The sequence below is a fragment of the Nylanderia fulva genome, unplaced genomic scaffold, assembly GCF_048542155.1.
Source record: "Nylanderia fulva isolate GAGA-0341 unplaced genomic scaffold, ASM4854215v1 Scaffold1, whole genome shotgun sequence".
In the NCBI taxonomy this organism is placed as follows: Eukaryota; Metazoa; Arthropoda; class Insecta; order Hymenoptera; family Formicidae; genus Nylanderia; species Nylanderia fulva.
In genome coordinates, this window is record NW_028189192.1 from 2,450,201 (window position 1) to 2,468,163 (window position 17,963).

The window sequence follows — 17,963 nt, forward strand, 5'->3', positions numbered from 1 at the left end:
AGTCAGAAATGATGTAATCGAAAGTTAATTTTACAAGCGCGATAGATCAACCCGAAAATCCTGCGAGAAATACATACGCACTATTAATAAACATTTGATTTATCGTGCCATTTCGTTACGCAAATCAAATAGCTGTCGTCGCGAATACTTTTGTACGTGTCATTTATTAAGAGAGTGTCAATCAATTACGAGCTGGTTATCGTCAATTATTACAATTATGGAAAATTGAATATCTCTGTAGATGCAAATATTACTCGCGCCGCTACCTGCACGCTCGCACGTTGCACGAATGACGTTAAGGTTATGTCATTCGATTCACAAATTCCACTATTCTTCTTTGCTCTCCGCGTATTCCGGATTCTTCGCTGGCGTCATTGTTTTGTAGGAATACCAATCTCTGCATCGAGAACTGACCTCGTAGAAAATACTTTGAACACTCGCACTCACGTTTTTTTTTCGTCCGCGACGAGCGGCGACGCTCGGATTTTAAGTATCATTTTTTCGACGCGTTTCGGTAAAACGCCAAAATCGGGAGAGCTTATTCGCGCACGAATAACACCGATGCTCCATTTTCGCGTCGCCGCTTTTCACTTATCGGAGGACCTTATCAAACGACGATGACGACTTCTCCGCGACGCACTGAGAAGTTCTCAGACCATATTCCAAAATTGACTGTCAGTACTGAAATGCTATAGTTCATATATATATGCAATGTGTACTATAATATTTCAGTACTGATAGTCAATTTTGCAACACGGTCACAGTATCAAGACGATCACAGGCACAGTTGTGGAGGGGGTACGACAGATGTCGCGGCGATCACAGCGTACGCGGCGTACGCGGAGAGCCCGACGACCGACGACCCGCACGCTACACGTCTGGCGCGAAACTGATCCCAATAGCCAATCGTGAGACTCCTTACTTATGTACGATTGGTGCGCCACTAGTAATCGCCTAGCTGTATATAAGAACTGCGTTCAAGGAGAAACGCTTTTTCATGGTTTGCTGCAATGGTAAGCATACGACGCTCCTCGATGGATTTGCATTGTCAGTAAACTTAAAAAAATAGACTCGGAAGAATGCTAGACTGAATAATAAAAAGAGAAATAATTGCATTGTGATTAAAATTTTTAAAGATATATAGATATAAAGATATATTTTATACATTTAATTATACATATAACTATTATATCATATGTTTATATACGAATAAATAATTAAATAAAAAATTGAAAAATGTGTGCATATTTTGAAATAATATAATATAGCTATATGTATAATTAAATGTATAAAATCTATATATTTATAGATAGCGACATACTTATATATAGAACAAGTATTTTTTAAAATAATTTCTTTTAATAGTTTCAGGATCGTTTGTTTTAAATTGTAGAATTCAATCATTTACATATTCTTAAAATATAACGATATAAATTTTAAATAAAATGCAATGATGAAAGCGATTAATTATAACATTTTTGATATCATAAATGTTTAGAGAACAATAAAGAAAATTGTATAAAGGAAAAGAATGTATACAGAAAAAGAATTGCGAACGAGTGACGTCCTCAGATGGAAATTAGTAACCCTAAAAAGGGCCATTTATAATTATCGCCAATCTGTAGATAAGCTTTCTTCTGGGTCTTCGTTAGCAGCAAGACTGCTTGAATGTTTTTTTCCTTTTTCTTTAGTTTTTTCGCCTTCTCCACGATCATACATGACGAATAAAGATTCGCAAGTATCGAACGAGAGATCCTCTTATCGATGCGAAGCGCACGATGCTCTAATATGTTCTGTGAAGTGCGCTTGCTTCACCACGGTATTTATACTAAGCTACGGACCCTTCGAGCGACCAATGGCGTGCCGTACAGCCACGCCGCGGCACGTGATTGGCTGCACGAAGGTCCCGCAGCTTAGTATAAATAGCGTGGCGAAGCAAGCGCACTCCACAGAACGTATTGAAGCAGCGTGCGCATCGGATGGATCACATCGATAAAGGATCCTCGTTCGATAACCGCAAATCTTCCATTCATTATGTCTAGCAAATGAAAAAACACTCAAGCGGCCTGGTGCCAAAGAAAGCTTAACCTCAGATTGGCAATAATTATAAACGGCTCTTTTTAGGGCCACCAATTTTCGACGGAGGACGTCACAATTCTTCGCAATTCTTTTTTTTATACATTCTTTTTCTTTATACAATTTTTTAAATGTTCTCTAAACAACATTATAATTTAAAAAATACTTTTATTAATCGCTTTTCATCACTGCATTTTATTTTAAATTTTTATCTTTATATTATAAGAATATGTAGACGATTGAATTCTACTATTTAAAAAACAAACAATCCTAAAACTAATTATTAAAAAAAAATACTTATTGATTTTATATATAGATCTTGCTATCTAAATATATACAAATTTTATACATTTAATTATACATATAGTCATTATATCATATGATTATATATGAATAAATAATTAAATAAAAAACTCAAAAATGTGTACATTTTGAAATAATATAATATTTATATGTATAATTAAATATATAAAGTCTATATATATTTTTAGATAGCAAGATACTTATATATAGAATCATTAAATTTTTTCTTTGAATAATTTAGTATTAAGATTGTTTGTTTTAAATAGTAGAATTCAATTGTTTACATATTCTTAAAATATAGCGATCTACAAATTTTAAATAAAATGCAGTGATGAAAAGCGATTAATAAAAATATTTTTAATATATAATAAATGTTTAGAGAATAAAGAAAATTTTATGAAGAAAGAGAATGTATAAAAAAAATATTGCGAAGAATTGTGACGTCCTCCGTCGAAAATTAGTGGCTCTAAAAAGGGCCGTTTATAATTATTGCCAAACCGAAGTTAAGCTTTCTTCTCGGTCTTCTTTGGCAGCAAGACCGCTTGAATGTTTTTTCCTTTTCCCTTAGTATTTTCGCATTCTCCACTGCTAGACATAACAAATAGAAGATTTGTGGTTATCGAACGAGGGATCCTTTATCGATGTGATCCATCCGATGCGCACGCTGCTTCAATACGTTCTGTGGAGTGCGCTTGCTTCGCCACGCTATTTATACTAAGCTGCGGGACCTTCGTGCAGCCAATCACGTGCCGCGGCGTGGCTGTACGGCACGCCATTGGTCGCTCGAAGGGTCCGTAGCTTAGTATAAATACCGTGGTAAAGCAAGCGCACTTCACAGAACATATTAGAGCATCGTGCGCTTCGCATCGATAAGAGGATCTCTCGTTCGATACTTGCAAATCTTTATTCGTCATGTATGATCGTGGAGAAGGCGAAAAAACTAAAGAAAAAGGAAAAAAACATTCAAGCAGTCTTGCTGCTAACGAAGACCCAGAAGAAAGCTTATCTACAGATTGGCGATAATTATAAATGGCCCTTTTTAGGGTTACTAATTTCCATCTGAGGACGTCACTCGTTCGCAATTCTTTTTCTGTATACATTCTTTTCCTTTATACAATTTTCTTTATTGTTCTCTAAACATTTATGATATCAAAAATGTTATAATTAATCGCTTTCATCATTGCATTTTATTTAAAATTTATATCGTTATATTTTAAGAATATGTAGACGATTGAATTCTACAATTTAAAACAAACGATCCTGAAACTATTAAAAGAAATTATTTAAAAAAATACTTATTCTATATATAAGTATGTCGCTATCTATAAATATATAGATTTTATACATTTAATTATACATATAGCTATATTATATTATTTCAAAATGTACACACATTTTTCAATTTTTTATTTAATTATTTATTCGTATATAAACATATGATATAATAGCTATATGTATAATTAAATGTATAAAATATATCTTTATATCTATATATATCTTTAAAAATTTTAATCACAATGCAATTATTTCTCTTTTTATTATTCAGTCTAGCATTCTTCCGAGTTTATTTTTTTAAGTTTACTAATGATGCAAATCTATCGAGAAGCGTCGTATGGTCACCATCGCAGCAAACCATGAAAAAGCGTTTCTCCTTCAACGCAGTTCTTATATACAGGTAGGCGATTACTAGTGGCGCACTAATCGTACATAAGTAAGGAGTCTCACGATTGGCTATTGGGATCAGTTTCGCGCCAGACGTGTAGCGTGCTGGTCGTCGGTCGTCGGGCTCTCCGCGTACGCCGCGTACGCTGTGATCGCCGCGACATCTGTCGTACCCCCTCCACAACAACTGTGCCTGTGATCGTCTTGATACTGTGACCGTGTTGCAAAATTGACTATCAGTACTGAAATATTATAGTACACATTGGATATATATATAAACTATAGCATTTCAGTACTGACAGTCAATTTTGGAATATGGTCTGAGAACTTCTCAGTGCGTCGCGGAGAAGTCGTCATCATCGTTTGATAAGGTCCTCCGATAAGTAGCCTTGAGAAAAGCGGCGACGCGAAAATGGAGCATCGGTGTTATTCGCGCGCGAATAAGCTCTCGCGATTTTGGCGTTTTACCGAAACGCGTCGAAAAAATGATACTTAAAATTCGAGCGTCGCCGCTCGTCGCGGACGAAAAAAAAACGTGAGTGCGAGTGTTCAAAGTATTTTCTACGAGGTCAGTTCTCGATGCAGAGATTGGTATTCCTACAAAACAATGACGCCGGCGAAGAATCCGGAATACGCGGAGACCAAAGAAGAATAGTGGAATTTGTGAATCGAATGACATAACCTTAACGTCATTCGTGCAACGTGCGAGCGTGCAGGTAGCGGCGCGAGTAATATTTGCATCTACAGAGATATTCAATTTTCCATCATGTAGCAATTGACGATAATCAGCTCGTAATTGATTAATTCTCTCTTAATAAACGACACGTACAAAAGTATTCGCGACGACAGCTATTTGATTCGCGTAACGAAATGGCATGATAAATCAAATGTTTATTAATAGTACGCATGTATTTCTCGCAGGATTTTCAGAGTGATCTACCGCGCTTGTAAAATTAACTTTCAATTATATCATTTCTGACTTCATTAACTCGATAATATTTATCATCGCGAAGCCAATATCATTCATGTTTAACAAAACGTCACGAATACAGGGCGGACTGAATGATGCCGCGATGCATTTTATTAGTAAATACATCTGATTAACTTTACTTGAATATTTATCAATCGCATATATCATCGTAGATTGGACATTTCTACTTCAGGATCGAATGCGTATTTCGCCAGTCATTCGGCGAAAATATGTCGACAAATATCTAACTATCTTTTCGAATAAGTAGTTTGATATTTCTCTTTAATTTTAACTTTTATATTTATTTATGTTTATATGCTAAGTAATAAAATTGCGTGCTTTTATTCAACAATATATGTAGTTCGTGTCATTTTGTTGCTTAAATTAAACAACCATCATTACGATAATTCAACGTGCCGTTTATAGCGGAAGTTAATCAATTACGCGAGCTAATTATCGTTAATTGTAACATTGCTGGGTAATTTTCGTGTGTCGAGTGGATCGTAGTTTTCGCATTCGTTCTTCCGTCAGGATATGAATAATAAAATGTTCGTTGTGTGCAATTAATGTCGGTAGTGTGATCGTTTTTCTTCTTGATTAGTATTAGTGATTAACCGTAATTAACCGCGTGTGAGTGCCATGAAAAAGCAATCAAGGATTAACGAGAGGAGGAGGAGGCCAGGATGGCATCGGGCAACTGTGAAGTAACTGTGAGGTGAGGAATTTGTAACTTATTTAATATATTTTTTTAATTGTAAAAATTAATTACTTATTTTGTAATGGTGATTTATTCTATATTACTGTAATAAATAATGTATACGTGTACGCACATAAATTTACTAAATTTGTAAGTATATTTAAATATATTTAAAAGTTTAGTTAATAAAATATTTTGTAACTAATATCTTTTGAAGAGAGAAAGTAAATATTTATTATTAAATATTTTAATGCACAATTTGTTCCCAAGATTTATTTGCATTGCATGTAATTCTATAATAAACGATTGTTTCGGATATAATTATAGGTATAATTATATACACAAATTATTTTTTTGTAATTTAAAATTTTTATATATTTTCTAAATTGATATTTAATAAAAAATTATCTAATTTTGAGAAAATAAATTTTTCATTGAGGAAATACAAATTTTTATAAAATACAATGTAATTTGAAACAATCTATATGCAATCTAAATAAAAAATATTTTAATGTTAGATATATATAATTTAAAACAAAATTATTTAAATATTATTACAAATAAATTATATAAATTAATTTATTTGCACATGGACATAGACTTTTACATGTAACAAAAGTTTATATTTAATAAAACATTTTAATTAAGATTAAATTTTAATTACCTTTAAACTTTAATAAAATATAATTTTAATCAAAAATTATATAATTTTGTTATTTAAAGCCATATATGTATGAAGAGAATAAATGAAAGATTTAATTCGCAGAATAATTTCTTGAAAAATCAGTTATTTTTTGGACATTGCTTTGTAATTTAAATGTGTTTGTGTTTTACAGATCACACGACGTTGTACTACAAGTCCGTTGCTGCACATCGTACTGGTGAGTTTGGTGAATAATTATTTTTATTTTATCTCTGAAGTGATATATTTATGAAAATAACAGTTCCGATGGTAATAGATATTTATGAGAATTATATCAGAGAGAAGATATGTACGCACATACCTACATATATAATGCGCAGATTTAGCTGATTTCAAAGAATATTTCTTATAACTCGTGTGTTTTTGTAACCACAATGAAATGTATTCATTTTCGTGATATCTGTTAAAAAATAGTTTCGCGCACACCGCGATTTTTCAGAGTATTATCTTTATACGGCCTTTCGCAATCCGCTATTCAGCGCGGATTTAATTACAGACTAAATATTAGCCGCCGACAGAGGAGATTTTGATGGACATTACAACCGGTATTGTGTGGTACGGACTAATAATAATCCAGCGCGGTAGAAAGAGAGACCGGAGCGGAGCGCGTTTGAAGTACGTGTATTGTTAATGTATTGCGTAATTAGGTGCATTGCACGGTTAGAAACGGTAGAAATTCGGTTTCGCGCAAATTTTGGCCACCGTGCGATATTCACCAGGTAGGGTTGTACCATATTAAATCCACGCTCCTCGCGCGGGTTTGTGTTGCTCTCTTTGTCCGGGATAACTAACACCCGCGTTGATGCGGACGTAGTCAAAGTTATCGCGCGGAGTATGCGCTAAATGTTTGATGCGTGACCTCTCTCTCTCTCTCTCTGACCTCGTTCGCCATCCCGGGGGCTGATGATACGCGTCGCGCTCGTGCGGAAAATAAAACAACGGGGTTTTTTCCGTTTGTACGTATAGACGCGCAAAACGCCGGAGTTCGAGATCTCGGTTATAGCTTGCGGGAAAAATTCATCAGAATCCGAAAGCCGCGCGAGCGATCCTCTCGAGAGACCGGAACACACATCCGGCGATTAGGTTTTATATCTCTCGTGCAAGCTCGAAAGCTGACTTTTCCGCGCGAGCGCGCGCGCGCGCGCGAACGGTTTATTCCGGCTTCATGATCTTCATCTTTCTGTCATGACCGTAAAAGACACGCGGTAAAGCTGCAGAGGGAGGATTATGGAAAACTTGCTGAAACTCGGCCACTTTCCGTGATTGCGGCTACCGTTGGGCGCTGTCGTTGGTTCTTTTTCACGACTTCGTGGGTTATTTACGTCTCTCCGCGCGGGTTGTCGACTATCTCGCCTCTTATCCCCTTGCTTTATGCTCTAAGAAGGGGAGGAAGGGTTGAGAGGTGGAGGACGCAGGTGTAAGCTCGCCGAAAGTTTTCATTTCTCAATCTTTTTCGCCGACGCTGTCGGGCTCGAGGCATTTTATTATTTTGCAGGAAACATTTCGCTTGTTCTTTTCGCGGCCGTGTTACATCGATATATATACGAGACGCGATAAGAGATTGCGCGATTCTTTAATAAGTTTAACGTTCTCGTATTCGGTCTTGTGACATTGTTATCCAACAATTACAACCGCGGCTAATTGACCCGACGCGGATTTAGGATTTTCGCTAAATATCGCACGTATACATATATAACTATATATAGACGCGCTCTTATGCGCTTGTTTATGCACCGACTGCCTCGAAGAGAGCTTTGACGGCCCGCCTCTCCTGTTCCGTTGTTTCATTTCGCTGCCTCTGGATCGGAGCCGCCTTTGTCGTACGCCCGCGCGCGCCGTTTAATTACGGATCTGGAGAGAGCTACGCAACGTGCACGCTCTATCTCTCTCTCTCTCGCCACTTTGTCCGCCATTCTCCCATCGCGATCGTCCCGACAACCGTCAATCGATCGGTTCTCCTTTTTCTTTCGGCAACCGTCTCACTTATAATAGAAGAATGTGTGTCTCGCTTGTAATTTTACAAGTCAACAATGAGATAAGTCAATAAGTGGCGCTTGATAGTGATTCAAATTGGATCTGTTTCTCAATATAAATAATATTAAATAATTAATCTAAAAATGTTTCTTTCTTTCTTAAATTTAATCTAAATAATCTCTCTACTTCTTAATGATACACTTCGCTCTATTTTTAAGAGTCTAATAGCTAAACGTTAATGCCTTTTTTACATCAACTTCGCGGTGGTTCCGCACTAGAAGCGGATTTTCGTAGATCATAGCATCTCGAGGGAATCTTACTTCGGAAGAATATGTACATATTGTGTTACGGGGTGCTACGCACCGGCAAAAATATCGCGTGCAGTCCTTTGACAGATGGGAATAAGAAGTTGGTAGTTTTTGCGGGACGAGAAAGCGCGACAAGATCGCCGAACGCGGGACTTTTTGTCGGCGTCGCGACGGAGAATATTAACACGGAGCTTTGTCGAGGAAAGCCGCTCGCGGTTACTGGCGACGATGACGAACGACGACGACAGCTTCGGCGGTAAAGAGGTTTGTGCGAGAGAAAGAGGCGTGCAAGGACGAGGAATAATAGCAGTGTCCTCGGCGGTTTTGGACGGCTGCGGTTTCCTCTGCAGTTCGCAAACCTCTCTTCTCTTCATCATCGTTTTAGCCATCCACCCTCTCCGTCCCGTGGTCGCACCTGTCGATTTCGTTCGATGAAAAGCTACCTGGTGACCGCATCACCTTTTAGCTTTCCGCTAGGCCGGCTTGCTTAGTTTATTCGCGACTTACAATTAGTTTTGGCGTACATTCGTTTCTCGGTGGGGCTTTGGGACATTAAGATTTCGTAGATTTCTTCCGGACAGACGTGGAAGTTCTGTTTTCGAATTAAATTGTATAAGGGTATTCAGCATATTCTTAATATACGTCACGCATAAAATTAATAACGTATCTTCAACTGGCAGCTTACGAAATATCATTAACTCCGCGGTCAGTTTAATTTAAGTGCGCGGTAAGTGCATGGAAGGTAAATCGTATTTTAGCCTTTCCCGAAGCTAGAAAATCAAGAGACCGGTTTGGGGAAAGTAATCTACGTAAAATTACATTCTCTCTATCGCGAGGACGTGCGTAAAGACTCGAATGTTTTCATCGGGAAATTGATTTTTTTTTATTCTAGTCGGGACTCGTGTTCGGAATTTTATCCAATTACGAGGATCCTTCCCAATTCGGACATCAAGCGAAGTCAACTTTCGTCGGTCGTCTTCGGAAAAGATAAACGATAATGAGAGAGAAAAGCGAAGCATAAGGAAGGAAACGATCGTGTGCGTCGTCGTTCTAGCGAGATAGAGAAGGGAGAGGAAGGGAACGTTTCGCTCGAACGGGACAAGAAATAGGAGCCCCGCTAATTGTTGGAATAATGAACAAAGTTCCTACCGCGCCGCTCCTCTTTGCAGTTATTCCAGTCGCGTATACACGCGCATCTGTAGTTGCGTCGTTATATCAGACGGGTTCTTCGTCGTCGTTGTCGTCGTCGTCGTCGTCGTTATCGCCCGTAATCCTTCGGCGCTGCCTTTCATAGCTCGCCGAGGCTTTTGTCCTTTCAGAGAAATCCGAAAGATCCACTTTGCCTCTGCTCCTTATTGTTAGTCGCGGCTTACAAGTTGCGGAGCGTTAACAAGCCGAGCTCTCGAGGCCGAGAAGGCGAGTTAAAATCGGTGAATCCGTCTGCGGGCGCTCTTTCATATCGTTCGATCGTTATACACGATTTGTTGTCGCGGCGTGTCAAGCGGTGGACGCATTTCAAATGCAGACCATCAAAAATAATTATTGCGATGTATAGCTTCGTTTATGGAAATTGTTTCCCGGACGTATTTATTTGAAATGCGATTATTAAGCCGGACAATAGTTTTCAAAGAAGTATCAGAAATGTATAATTTAAATAATATTTGAAGGTTTCCAAAAGTTGCATTGCAGTTATTACATCCTGTATGATTATTTTAAGTCATATATAAAAAAAAAAATTAGGAAGATAATAAAAAATAAATACGCATTTAACAATTAAAAGTGTGTGTGTGATCCAAATAATATTTTAAGTATTACATATGAATACATTTATTATTATACATTAATGCTATAATATACGCAAATATATGTATATATTTTTATATACTATTTTAAATATTTTTAAATTTAAATATTACTACATCTCTGTTATATTCACAATCAGTATGATATACTTCTGATTTATATAATTATCAAATCTTTGTATAATCAATTACAATACATTAGGTGGATATTCAAGATATAACAACGCAGGTTCACTTAATTCATTACTTCAATCAAATCCGTCAATTTTTTACTGCAATTGGAGTTCGAAAAGAGATGGATAGAGAGAAAGAAAGCGTACTGTATTATTTCATATTTCCTACAGTTGTAACAAGAAAGAAAGAAACGAACGTATTGCACAACGTTATTCCATCTGCATGTGTCTTTCTGTTTTGCATACGTTTGCTCGAATTTGTCTTTATCGTAGAATTGCAAGCAACCATCGCGTCGTGCTACTCTCTCTCTCTCCCTTTCTCTCGCGATGCATTCGTTCGCTGCGAGAGGCTAATGTCGCTCTTGTTACACAGTTGCTACTCGCGCGTATTTCTACTGGTGACGGAGACGAAAGATCGTTTCAATTATTCAGTGCCTGAACCCGATGCATATCGAGGTGGTTTACGTCGCAGATACTCGTGCGCGACGCGAGATACTAGTGCGACTTTCCTACAATCCTCGGGGTTGGATATGAAGTTGTGCAAATTCAAGCTGACAGGAAACTTTACGGATGTTATGCGATGTTACGTTGTCTGAGCGTGAGTTTTCAAAAGCGGCTTTTTGACGCTGAGAACAACTCTTATTCTGTGGGTACCATAATTTTGCTCCGCGAATACGTAATATCGTGAATTTTTTTTTAATATTTCAAAATTTTGTTCGAAAAACTGCTCTTTTTAATATTTATGCAATATAATATATATTTGAGAGATAATTAAATTTTTGCCTGTTAAAATATTGCGAATTTTCCCTTTTATCAAAAAATATTTCAGTATAACGTTTTTTTCCAGTTATTTTTTAATACAGAAAATGTCACTCTATTCGCGCGTTTCTGTGCTCTCTCGACGATTTTGCATGTCGGCTACGTTCTTTAACGCGCTTTTTTCTCGCGCCGAATAAGAAAATACGCGGAACGGATATCGAGAGTTCGCGAAACACCACGGGCGAGGAGGAAAGAGGAAGTTGATCGGTCGTGACGTATACTGCCGAAAAATCGATTGTTCCTCTTCTCTCCCTCCCCCTTCCTCTCTCTCGATCTATCCTCTCGTTTTTCCCAACGAGACCGGGTTACCCGCTGCGGTGAAAGCTGCGGACAAAAAAGGCGCGACAATTAACCTCCCTTCCGCATCGAGTGACCGAAAACGCAGTCTAGCACGAAATACACGGTACCTACGTTGGTTAGATGAAGGCGGGAGGGAGAAAGAGCGGAGAACGACAGAGAAAAAGAAAAAAAAGAAAAAAAATACAACGGGAAACACAGGGAGAGGGAGAGACTCGCGCGCGCGCGGGTTGGATTGCATCGTCGCCGGAGGCTTCCGCAGCTTCGCTCTCGCCTCTCTCGATACATGACATGTAAATTCGTGCTGCGGCGAAGCCCACCTTTTTCATTCTGCATGCTCGCTTCCTTTCACTGAACCTTTCCCCGCGTTTTATACTTCTCCTTCGTTGTTGCACTTGTCCATAAAGAGCGACTCGATACTCGTGAATGCTACTACGTGACTCTTGTCTCGTGACGAAACAAAGCTTAAACAGCGATCGCTGTATAGTCTTTTGTGCGTGTTCGTTTGCGGCTGTGTGTTTTGGCCTTTAAAAAGTGTGTGCACTCTGTCGGTTTATATTCGCGGGGAAAACGCGACGGAAAATCCTGTCGCAAGTCGCATTATCAGACAGTTCGTTTTGTTCATCGATTCGTCCCTTTCCTCATATCGTGTTGAAATAAAAAGGAATTAGCAATTTCAATCTCTAGTGGGAAATCAAAAATATGGATATGCGATGTTTAAATTTGAAAAAAGCTCGAACAGCGTATACCTCGATGATAAAATTAATTAAATTTATTGAAACTCATTTATTAATTATCAGCGCAATATATGGGATTAAGGGAATAATTTTACAATTGTTCCGCGAAACAATTCAGCGAGAGTCGCGTATTCGAAAATTTTTCCCACGGCACCGAGCTTACGTTTTATTACACTACGCCGAAATTTTCTTCGCGTATTTATATATGGAGAGCGTTTCTCCACGAGCAATTCTTAGGTCTTGGTTTTCGAGGTTACGAGTGGTAGATAAAGAGATAAAGAGAAAAAAGAAAGAGAGAGAAATCTTAGTCAGAATTAGAAGGTTGCTAGGGATATTCGCAGACTACGAACCGGCCCACCAGTCGTCATACATATCTACCCATTTCTACCTTTGGATTTTCAAATATTCATTTTCTCATACCGGCCGCCCACGAGTGCATCTGCTTCCTCCCGATTCAGCGGCTCAGCCGCTCTGTTCTCGTTGTCGGGAGGGATGCAACGAATTACGCGGTAATACCGTAACGCTTATTTCTTCCCGAGGCCTTACCGTATTCTAAGACTTGTAGAGATGACCTCGCGCGAGAGACCGTCTTTCGCGAATGATATTATGAAGGACAATCACGAAACACGAGCGTGTAATGAGCAGCAATGTTTGTTGCGGCGAACAAGGTAACTTAGAAACATCTCGACATGCTAATATAAAAATAATCATTCTGAATTAACCGGGTGGCATTGTAGTGTTTCGTAAGTTGACAGCGATGCTTTAAGCTGCGTTTTATATATGTACAAAAGAGTAAAATTACGTAAAACATAACCCCTTGAAGAAACATTGTTATTTATTAAAGTGAATTGCTCTCTTTTCATTGCAAGAGAAAATTCCTGAAAAATTTTTATATATATTTTATATAATGCTACATAATAATATATTTTTGAAACTAAAATTTTTGAAAGAAAATAAAAACATTATAGCATGAAAAACGCTAACTATAAGCGACAATTTTCGTATATAAAGAATCCAGTTGTGCATGTACAAAATTATCATGCAATTTTCGTAAATCTCCATTTTTGACATTTTCCACAACATTACAGTCAATTTTGTCTATTCACATCATTACATAACATAGAATAGCTATCAGCGTTTGGAGATTCCAGCTTCCACAATGTTGTTAAATTATAAAAAAAATTCTCAAGATATCTCACATGTCAAAATGTTTCTAAACTACCTTTATGCATTTAATAATTTTATCGAACTCTTTTTATGAAAAGTTAACTATGATCCTAGCTAGTTGCACTCGTTAGAATTCTGATTTCCTTCCGACTTTTCTCGATTGCATTATCAAGAAGGAGGGCATGGCTTCGTATTGTCGAGCGTATAACGCGGGGCAATTTTTGTGTAGCAACGAACAATATGTCGCATTAACGTATTGTGCACGACGTGGACTAGCGGAAGCTGTCACGCGACACGCCGGTATCGCAATTCGCGATGCTGCTGCGCGATTTGCATCTCGTGAAAAGGCGAATTTCGACGAATTCGAGCGGACTCTGGAATATTTTTATTTCATCGCTGCTCGCGATCTAAAAGTTAAGTGGCACAGGAGAGAAATCACGCCGGAAAATGTTTCTTCTACAGAGTATATAAGCTCTTTCGCAATTATAAAATCTAGAGATTGTAGTATATTAATCGAGGCCTCTAAACAAAAACGTAATATTAATTATGAAATTTATTTTTTTCTATTTATAAACATATTAGAGAGAGAGAGAGACATTTTGGAATTTTTTTAAATTATTATAATTGTCACGTGCCATATTCAAATGTGAGGTTCTGCGGATGTAGAAAAGTTCTCACGGATATTCGATGGACGAGTCGAAAATTCGGAAAGTTCTGCAGCGTCGACAAACATACGCTTTCACGGGAAATTGACACTTTGGTCAGTTGGTTCGAACCAACGAATTCAAAGGTGTCCACGCGCTTCCTGTAACACCTTCACTTCTCTCTCTCTCTCACTCTCGTAACCTCTCTTTCGAAAACAATCACTCGCCCGCCGTGCAAATAGCAGTGGCGGTTCGGTCGGTCTCTTCGGGGCTTATTTGTCTATGCAAATCGCCAATCAACGGCATTTCGTCCCCTATCCCACTCGTTTCGTTTCAAGGCGAACCTATCCACGGTTTGCTTGTGATGAGAAAAAAAAGAAGAAAAATGCGAACACGTCTAAACACTAGTCATTGACGTAAACGATCCTCCGTATTGAACAAATCGATTTTCTCTGCGTGTCTTCTCCTTCTCTTTCGATCCCCATCGTTTTGCCGTTTTCGCACGGTACCTTTCTCACGATTCTTTCAACGAGCTTGAAAAAACACATTCCGCGTGTCCGTTTTTTTTTCTCCCGCGCGTTTCTGGGACCCTGTCGCGTTCGCTGCGCGCGACGCCCTTTAGCTCAAACGGTAGTGCATTTTTCACGTCAAAGCGCGTTTTTCATACGCACGTGACTGGAAGCGTAAAAACAGGACTGGAAACGCCCGCGTATTTTCCAAGTATTGTCGCCGGAGACCGCGACAAAGGCTGAAATTACAATTTAAGCTCGACGCTGGAACGCACAGGAAAAGTGTGTCCCGAGAGATAATTCGAGCTTGAGATAATAACGTTTTCGTTCTATTTCGCTCGCGAATAGCGTCGCCTTCTAGCGTAGACAAGCAGATCAAGCCCGGCAGATTTGAACCAATTTCTTTTTCCATAAAAAAGATAATATTGCTCTCTCTTTATCTCTATTTTATAAAATAATTTATATCTACGTGCGGGAAAATAAAATAACACAATAATAATAATAATAATAATACTCTTGGTGAATGCGTAAAAATAGGTACATATAAATGAAATTTTGAAAATACATATGAAATATGGAAAACAAGAGAAAATAGGTATACATTATTCTATTATATCCCTGTTTATATTAATGTATCGATACTTTAAAATGCGTACCATCGAGTGTGTTTCGATGAATGCGATATTTGCACGAGGTTTCCATTTTGCGCGATGGATCCGCGGATTTTGAATATCGCATTAGCGCCAGGCATCTTGCGAATCTAATTCCAAAGCCACGAAACGGCATAGCTTCGTAGTCGCGAACGCCGTCGGCGGAACTCTATTCATTAGCAATGAGAGGAAAGTGGATTAAGCATCGACTCTGCTTCGAACTTATAAAGGACACTATCTCGGTGTATTAAGCGCAACGGAATCCTATTTCGGATATACAGAGCGCCATTGTTTGCCAACGACGCAAGTTATTTCATTGCGAGTTACACGTCATTCTGTCATTCTTGCATTTGTCCGTCAATTGGAAAGAGACGAAAGAGGAAAATTTATTTATTTATCAAAGTCACGGAAGAGAACATTTAACATATTTCGCAAAAATATATTATTTACCTCGCGATTCATTTTAATTTGTTTAATTCATTTAATTTGTTCAAGTTCTCTTTTTTACAATTATCGCTTATCGATGACGGTAAAACGTTTCTCCATTCCTACACATCGTATAACTTTGGTAGCTTTTAGTTTCGCTGCCCTCTGTATGCCCCGAGGATGTAACAATATTATCTTTGTCATTTCAATTGGCACGTTCACATATATATGCAGTTTAAAACTATACAAGAGTTTGTCGCTCGGTAATTCTCCGCTTTGTCGTGTCGTTAATTAGTTCCACGCCTCGGGCGTCGAATTAAAATGTCTTATCGACTCAATCGTGTTAACCGATTCAAAATCAAATAACGAGAGAAGAAATAAAAAATACAGTTTAATTGTTAAATTTAAATAGAATAAATATGAAGTCGTTAACATGTATTTGCTTTAATATTTTATTGCCTGTCTTTATATACATATATTGTAATAAATATTGCGTGGAACCAATAATATCGCGGTACTGATATTTTAATTGGCTGTTTGCGCGATTGCGACTATTTTTAATCAGTTTCCTATCTTCATATTCGATGGATGAGAGCGCAGATTTACGCGGGATATATAAGAGACGCTAGTAAATATTTGCGCGAACGTTGATGAAAATATATGGCATGTTACATTTGAGTAAGGCAGTTGGCGAGAAAGAGAAAGCGCGAGATATCGCTCCTGCAATAACGAAATAATATCATGAACAATATCGTTCGACTAAAATTTTATACATTTTCGGCTGCCCGTTCTTCGCAAATATATTTGATTGTTTTATATTTTTGAGAAGAGAATATTTTTCACAAGTTTTCACATTTATTCTTCAAGCTTTTACGAAATGTAATATTTTAATATTATTTTAGCAGGAGAAAAAATAATTTCCATTAAATTTTTAAAATTTATGCAATATTATATAGAGTGATTTACTCTCTGAAATATTCCATTTATAAATTACTCTGTTTGTCTGTACATATAAAATTTTTTTTCTTTTTATTAGGAAATACAATAGATTCACGAATTACGCAATTGCGAATGTTGTTACATTCTTGTAGTTACCTTACTCTATCATGGCAAAGAGATTTGCGAAAAAACTGTGCAATAATCCACACAGAGTCTCAGATCTCGTGGATTTAACATGGCTGTTGATACTTTTCATCCTTAGGAGAGACACGACAATATGGTCTCGTCGGTGGTATACTCGGAAGGTGCGGTGTTTGTCTTCATTTCATCATCGTCGCATAATCATTGCTCGTGAAGACGAGATTTCGCTCGCTCGCTTTTTCTGACAGAGAACGGATTCTTCTCTCTCCCCTCCATCTCCTTCTCTCTCTTTCTTTCTCCTCTGCGATACATCCAGAAACGGATGGAAAACGGAAAGAAGACAAACAGCGGGTGCCTAGGGCGGATGATTAATTTCCCCGAGCGCGCACTCTTCGCACGCCCATAGCGCGTTTCCACCGGGAAAGCCGGGAGCTGCATATTTTATATATGCGTTAACTCGTCGCGTGGTGAACTTAATTTCCGAGCGAATTTCATTATGCCTTTCGTTTATTAGGCTCCCTTTAATGCGGCGGACGCGGCGCCGGAGATTTTTCATAACGTTAATTTCGGCTATAATTGCGGCCGGAAACGCGAATGGCTCTCTCGAAGGAAGATGTATTTAAAAATCGTGATTTCGTCTACGTTCATATGCCAAACATCTCAAAATATGCGCGATGAAAATAAAGTTTCTTGCACGAATGATAAACTTGAAGAGAATTTAATATATCTACCTACATACATATATATATATATATATATTTATTTATTTCTTTAAATATACATTTAAATATATATTTGTCGTTTAAATATTTAATCTGTGTTTTTGTTTTGTATACGAAAACGATGCCGTAGAAACGTCAAACTTAGAACAGAGCGAAAAGAAAAATTTAGAAAACTACGATTCGAATCGGTAAACATAAGTTTGTTGCATCCCGAATGTTCATTTGCAGGAGTTAAATCTAGAAC

At 37.7% G+C, this 17,963-nt stretch overlaps 2 protein-coding genes across 7 annotated transcripts in view; one reads left to right on the plus strand and one right to left on the minus strand.

The window, feature by feature from the left end:
• The window catches only part of LOC114928501 (pancreatic triacylglycerol lipase), a 124,445-nt gene extending 123,574 nt beyond the window's left edge, over nt 1-871 (minus strand). The window contains exon 1 of the mRNA XM_085490378.1: nt 267-871. The gene's annotated coding sequence lies outside the window, so the exon portion shown is untranslated. The remainder of the gene's footprint in view (nt 1-266) is intronic.
• heph (polypyrimidine tract-binding protein 1 heph) overlaps nt 1-17,963 on the plus strand; it is a 386,169-nt gene that overhangs the window by 46,684 nt on the left and 321,522 nt on the right. For 2 of the 6 annotated variants that reach the window (XM_085490344.1, XM_085490352.1), the window contains exon 2: nt 6,545-6,589. The exons of 1 other annotated variant lie outside the window; for it this stretch is intronic. The gene's annotated coding sequence lies outside the window, so the exon portion shown is untranslated. Of the gene's footprint in view, nt 1-5,441; nt 5,727-6,544; nt 6,590-17,963 lie in introns of those variants that run through there. 3 more of the 6 variants (XM_085490339.1, XM_085490350.1, XM_085490366.1) reach the window with 3 other exon arrangements.